Raw genomic sequence first — 7,137 nt, 5'->3', positions numbered from 1 at the left:
AAGTTCTCAGAGTTGATGTAAGCTTGATCCTCGTAAGCGTACTCAACAGGTTCCTCGATCACGTACTCGTCTCCCGACTCTACCCAAAGCAAGAGCACATGCAAAAGGACCAACAATCAATCATGGTGCAATGCACAAGCAACATGATGCAAAACATGGCATGATATGCGAGATGTGATGTGCAATGCATATGCGTGCTCTGGAAGGGAAAGATTGAACAAGGCATCAACTTGGAAAACCAGGTGCACCGCTGGAAAGATGAGATGATTTCGGTCTAAATCGATATAAATATCACCGGAATCGGGTGCACGGTTTGCAAATGGCAAGGAAAACAAGAATGGCACAATTCTGCGATTAACAGCATGATGCCATCTAGAATGCAACAAGAAACTAATCTACTGCACTCCAACATAACAACAAAGCACATGGCAGGGCTCTACTCAAGATTCTTGACAAAATATGAACACTGAGCTACGGCTAAGACACACAAGAGCAGGTTCAAACAAGCATGGCAAAAGTGCAAAAGATATCAGCATCACAGACTTAGTGAAAATACTAACATGTCAGGAATAACATCAGGAAGCAAAGTTTAGAGCAAGCAAACAACATGCTACAGGAACATATCATAGCAATACAAGGCATGGCATGAATATACTCAAAGCATAGAACAAAAGTCCCTTACTGACCATGAGTAAAAAAGGATCAGAAGATAAGATGACACCCATGTAAACATAGCAATTTTAATTAGGGCTTATTCCATCTGTGCCCCCAATTCCTTAGTTGTGCTCAGTTTTCCCCACGCTTCAAACTTTTTCTCACTTTTCCCCATTCCCTTAGCTGAAACTCGCACAAATGTTCATAACAGACGTTTGCCGTCTTGGCCGTTAACTGACTTGTGGGGCCACATTGGACTCTGTTGACTGTGGCTGTGGCTTCGCTGGTTGGGCCGTGTTTGTGTTCATAGGACGGGCCCGTTAGTTTGTTGGTAATAAATTAAAAAGCCTGTTATCGATGGATGCAGCCTGCTATGCATGCCCGGCTTTGGCATCGATGTAGCCTGCTATGCATGCGAACACCGCCACGCACGCATCTAGTGACCTAGACCTAATCGCATGCATACACGCCGACACGCACGCATCGATCTGTGCCGCACGGTTGCCGGTGGATTCAGTCGCTCCACAGCATCGTTTCACGCGTCGAAGGCATACGTCCCGGTGGCAGAAGGGGCAGGCTGCATGCACGGTCGCGTCCATATGTCGAGGCATCGGTTCATGCCACAGGCTGCACGCAAGCTCGTGAATGGGAGGCAGGCAGCCGCCAACGCAGAGCACGTACAAGGGGGAGGCAGGCAGCCACCAACGTAGAGCACGCAAAGCACGCTTGCATCGATTCAGGTTCACACATTGATGATCGCATCGGTTCACGCATGCACTGAGTCACGATCTACGCCGTTTGCGTGTGTGCCCACCTCGTCTCCCCCGGCTATTTAAACTGCCCTTCATTGCCTCTTCTTCTACAGATCCATCTGCGCCTCCAACTTCTCTTCTTCCCCCAAAAGCCAAAGTCGTTCCACTCAGCGAAGCGAGCAAGATGCAGTACAATGGGCCGACGTTCCAAGCGCCGCCCACCGTGCCAGAACGGCGGTACCCCGCCAACGTCGTCGTCGAGGAATCCCTCCGCGTGTGGGCGTTCTCCCGCTGGAGGGGAAGCACTGAGCTTGCACGGGGGTTCCTCCGTGCGGGCTTCCACCACCTCCCGGCGGGCTCGCCGCCCATGTTCAACCTCGTGGATCAGCGTCCCCATGCCAACGCTCCAGTGGTAGGGCTCGTCGTCCACTTCAGCAACAGGTTCGATGCCTACTACCTGCTCGTCAAGGTGTATTGGTGTGGGTGCGAGTTCATTGCATTCACGACCTATAACATCTTCACCGACTTCGGAGCGTCTTCCCCGCTCGCAACCGCATGCACAGCCTCCCGTACTACCTCGGCGACAACGGCCTTGAGGAGGAGGAGTACTGAAGCCGGCGGCGAAGAAGACGGTGAAGCCGGCGGTTAAGGTGAAGACGACGGTGAAGACATGGCGATGTTGCCCTAGCTACCCTATCTATCTACTATGTAGTGTGAGTATGGTGTGTGTGTTGCCCGAGCTAGCTACCCTATCTATGTAAGGTTAATTATTATTATCTATCGGTGTCTATGTAAGAACTTATGTTGCCCTAGGAACCCTATCTAAGTTAAGTTATGTGTGTTATATTAATGCTTTGTTATGTTTGTATTTTGTTTGTCCCAAGTTTAGACACAGCTAATTGGCGTGGGAAAAAATAACCAAACAAACTAAAAATGATGTGTTTATAGATGCCTTCTAAAAATAAGAACATATTGTACATTTGTACACGGCTTTGGTTTTAGAGCTCTGTATTTTTTAGGTATTCAAAGAATACTTTGGTTTTCAGAAATATTGAAGTATCAAATACTTTGAGATATTTGGCTTTAGTCAAAAGTGTAGTTTTAACTACACTATGTGTGAAGTATATAAAAAAGAGGGTTAGACCTCTTTTTCTAATCATGAAGTATTGGTTCGCTAGGCATAATAATACTACGGTTTGCAAATACTCTGATTCTAAAAATGAAGGGACCCGTAAAGGAAAGCCAAAAAATTCCTCAATGAGATAGAAGAGATTGGGCAATCAAACTAATGAAAAAAGCAATCAGAAACAAAAAAGAACAAAGCAATCCTTCCTAAACAAAAAAAGAAACATCGCTTGTTTCTGGGCTTTCTCTTTGGGCCCGCGAACTAGGTTTTTTTAGCAGAACTGACGAACTCGAGGACAGAAGTTTGGCAAGTGCAAGAGAGAAGAGATGAACTTGATGTATATCCCTTGTGCTGCTCAAGTACTACTTACTGTCATCTGACAAGCTAGGGTATGATCCAACACTCGAGGTTATTAGCTAACAAAATAATCCTATCACTGAACTGGTAGTTGTTTTCTGCCGAAACTGAAAGTGTCGAAACTTAACAGTAAACTACATACATACAGAGATCGACAGTTGCACTAAACAGAGTTGCATTTGAGATAAACAGACTTGGATTGCTAAATAGTGGCAATAACAGTAGACAAACATCTCTAACGAGAGATGGCCATCAAGTAAAAAATTCCTAGAGCAAGTATTCCTAAAGCTATCAGATTGGATTGCTTCTTCAACTCAATCAGCTGCTTGAAGTTCTTGTTCATGTTCTTCAATTCCTTCTTCAGTTCGACATCTACCACCGTCGGGTATTCCGGATGCGCTGCTGCTGCCGGAGCGGCACTTTCATGGGGTAGATTGGACTCGCGGATTGCATTCCCCCTCGAATCCAGCAAGCCCGACCCTTAAAGCCTCGGGATGTAATCATCCATCCACTCGAAATGGTGGCATTTCTTCACGATCTGAAAATGAAATCATGTAACCTAAATCCAAATCTGACAGATTTTTTGAGAAATTAGAGATAAAGGATGCGAGGAAAAGTCAGATCTAACCTGCCCCTCCGGCTTGCTCTCGCATTTGACGAACTCGCGCCCAAAGTTCCCATTCTTCTCCTCCTTCAAAGTCAACCGCTTGAGTGGCGTAGTCCGTGGGCAGTCAGTGCATCGAGTCATCGGCACTGGACCATACACCGGCCATGTGGAACGGGGGGTTGACGAGGAGGTCGACATATCGCCCGAGAGGAAGAAATAGAGGAATTGCTCGAGAGGAAGAAGAACGAGAAGATGGGGAAAGAAACAGAGGAATTGCTCGATCTGCTCGATGCCTTTGTCTGTCAGATGGAGAAGAGGAGAAGGGGAAGCTATATTGAAGATTTGCCACATTGTATTTTGCAGTTTTAATATTTGAACCAACTCTTAACACTGACATGTGGTGGTCATGTGTGAAAAATACAATTTCATATGTAAAGTGGGGCAGATCGTAAAAAACCCGAGAAGGACAGTGCAGTAGCCAATCAGGATGCATCATGCGGATCGTGCATGCCTGCCCCACATCTGACGGGTGGTGTTTGGCGCTTGGTAGGATCCGACGGCGCACGTTCGACGCTAGGGTTTGGAGCATTTCTGCGGGGTTATGAGCGAGTCAACGGGGTTATTAGGGTTTGACCAGATTTCAAATGGCCATAACTAAATTTGAAAAAATCGCAAAAATATAAAACAAACATAGTTCGTCCGTTTATGAGACCTAGTTACCATAAAAAAATATAAACTCGGTATAGGGGCGTTTTTTTGAAAAATCATTTTTTGAAGTGATCTGTCGAAATCAAGTTCAAATGTTTTTAAAAAATTCAAAAAAAATCAAAATGTTGTAATTCTTGCGCACATAGCCGTCATATGTGACAAGGTTATGAGAAAAAAAATAAACTTGGTGTAGGTCATTTTCATGAAAAAAGTCTTCACACAAATGAGCTATCACCTATGAACATTTTCGGAGTTCGTAGAATAGGGAGAGAGGGTTTAGGGTTTGAAAAAAAATCAAAATAATTAAAAAAAATCAGAAAAATCTCCATAGCTTTATTTTGGAGTGAGTAAGAAGGATCTGAACTTACTTTTTCATTTTCATATCTAAAACGTGTTATTTGACGGTTTTGAATTAAAAGCATATTTTTTCAAAAAAATGTAGTAATATGAATATTAATCAATAAATGGTGAGACTTCGTTTTTACCCTATATATATGGAACAAGTGTTAATAAATATGTATATGCCTCATTTAGGCAAGGTCAAAAAAACTTGATTTCAAATAGAGCTGTTTACCCTAGCTTTCGAGCTCGTTTCTAGCACATTTCTCATTCGGACTGTTCACCTACGAATATTGGACTTCAAATGCTCGATCAAATACACCGCACAGAGCAATGAACCTCCAATGTTCAACTTCAACTTTGACTCGAACCCAAATTTTGGCCCAAATTCAAATATTGATTTAAATACAAATTTTGATGGAAATTGGAATTCTGACTCAAATAAGAAACCAAAGTAGAAGCAACATTATTACAACTGATAAGTTTTCACAGTAGCTCAAATCTACCAAGTTTTAAGATGCCAACATCTTAATACAAATCTACCAAGTTTTAAGCGATCCACTCTCCCTCAAATTGACAACACAAACATTTCTCAACAACTTAATTCAAATTTTCGACTTGCTCCTTGTGTTTGCAGCTGGCTTCACCGTCTTGCTCCTGGTTTCCCTAGTTGAGATGCTCTATTCTTTCAGACTCTTGTTCCTTTTGATCTTGGGCTTTACTTGGGGTTTTCCTCGTGGAGGTGCTGATGGAGTAGTTGCACTCGTCGAGCACTTGACGACCATTTGACGGTCATCTATGGGTTCAGTAATCTTTAAAGGCACAATTGGAAAAATTACGCCCTCCTCTTCCTCTTATAGATTCAAAACCATCAAAGGCCATGGTTTCAAAATCTTCTGCTTCTTCATCTCTTGGCCTTTTCTCCCTAGAGCTGGTAAATAAAATTATAAGCCATAGGCAAAAAAGAGAACAAATGCAAACAAAAGGGTAGCTGCATTCTACAAAGGGTGCAAACACATACCAAGATGCTTCATTTGCTGCTGCATTCTCCACTGCTTCATTTGCTGCTGCATTCTCCACTGCATCTTCAGTATCCATTGCTGCTGCATTCTCCTCAGCATTGGCTGTTGTCCATCTTTCCTCCTCTCCAAATGATGCATCCACTGCATTGGTACAAAGCCTAGCAATATACCCCAGAACTCCACATTTTTGCAAGAACGCTTCTTTGATAGACGACCCTCCTCACCTGCTCTAATCCTCTGGTTCCTTGGTCTTCCTGCTTGTCTAGTAATGACAGGAGCGTGGAGTTTGAACCCTGGATCTACTATGTTCCATTGATCTTTCCCCAATAGTGCAGGCACATTCTCAGCATAAGCAGCCATAAATTTGGGAATAGAGAAATACTCAGAGCAATATTGATCAACTTCACCATCTGCACCCCAGATAACGGTCATCAGATGTAGGGCATGTATGCATGGCTTCCCACGAATCTGCCATTGCCTACAAGTACATTCTCTAGTACTTAGATTCACAGGATACCTCCATACCCTATTTTTAGTGTCATTATAGGTAACCTCTCCCTCATATGTACCAGATCGAATACATTTCATCTTCAGTCCTCTTGCCTTCAAGTGCAATGCCTTAATCAGTGATGGGAGCATTTGATGACCAACATATTGTGTTTTTGCAATTATTTTGCGAAGAGCCATCTTTATCAAGATCATTTGCCTCATCTTGTCAAATGCTTGCCACAACAAGAGCCCTTTCACTGACTTGAACTTTGAATTGAAGCATTCTGCAAGGTTACTGGTCACATAATCTACTTTGCAGATTTCGTTGAATTTGCTTCTTGACCACACCTTGCCATGATGTGCATCCATGTACTCCTTCACAAGAGGATTTTGAGCATACAACACTCTCAAATGGTGTTCATGCTTCCTTTTGCTGCATGTGTATGATGCTGACCATAAGTTCTCATCATAAACTTTACCTTTGAACTTCTTTTTGAAATTATGCGCTAGGTGTCGCATACATTCCCTATGCTCCACTCCAGGGAATACAATTTACACTGCACTCTCTAAACCCTTGCAAGCATCTGTGTGTATAGCTAAACCTAGGGGTGTGCCTATGATGTTGCACAACTACTGCAGAAACCAGACCCAACTTTCCTCAGACTCTGCCTCCACCACACCAAATGCAACTGGGAATAGCCAGTGGTGTCCAGCAACTGCAGAAGCTGCTACTAGCTGTCCTCTCCATCTTCCAGTCAAATGTGTAGCATCTACAGCCAAATAGGGCCTGCAACCATCTAGAAACCCCTGCCAGCAAGCCTTGAAACAAACAAAAGCCCTTCTGAAGCACTCCTTCTGAAATGACTTCCCTTTTATTTTGAATGGAACCGTATGCTTGTCAATCTCTACAACACTCACTGGACTTGCCATCTCCACTTCAGCTTTGAAAGTGTAAAGCAGCTGAAAACTGTCATTCCATTGACCATTAATTCTGCCAAGAGCCTTTTCCCTAGCATTGAAAATTCTCATGTAAGGAATTTCTATCCTGTACTTCTCAAAAAGCTTCCCATGGAGTGCTGTTGG

General features: G+C 43.5%; 1 pseudogene; it reads right to left on the bottom strand.

Annotated features, from left to right (window-relative positions):
- Nucleotides 1–5,148: 5,148 nt before the first annotated feature.
- LOC147986019 (uncharacterized) lies at nucleotides 5,149–7,083 on the bottom strand (annotated as a pseudogene).
- Between the last annotated feature and the right edge of the window lie 54 nt (nucleotides 7,084–7,137).

The sequence above is a fragment of the Triticum urartu genome, chromosome 2A, assembly GCF_056163025.1.
Source record: "Triticum urartu cultivar PI428250 chromosome 2A, HENAU_Tu73, whole genome shotgun sequence".
NCBI lineage: Eukaryota > Viridiplantae > Streptophyta > Magnoliopsida > Poales > Poaceae > Triticum > Triticum urartu.
Note: the sequence above shows the minus strand (reverse complement) of the source record. Positions and strands in the feature narration are given on the sequence as shown.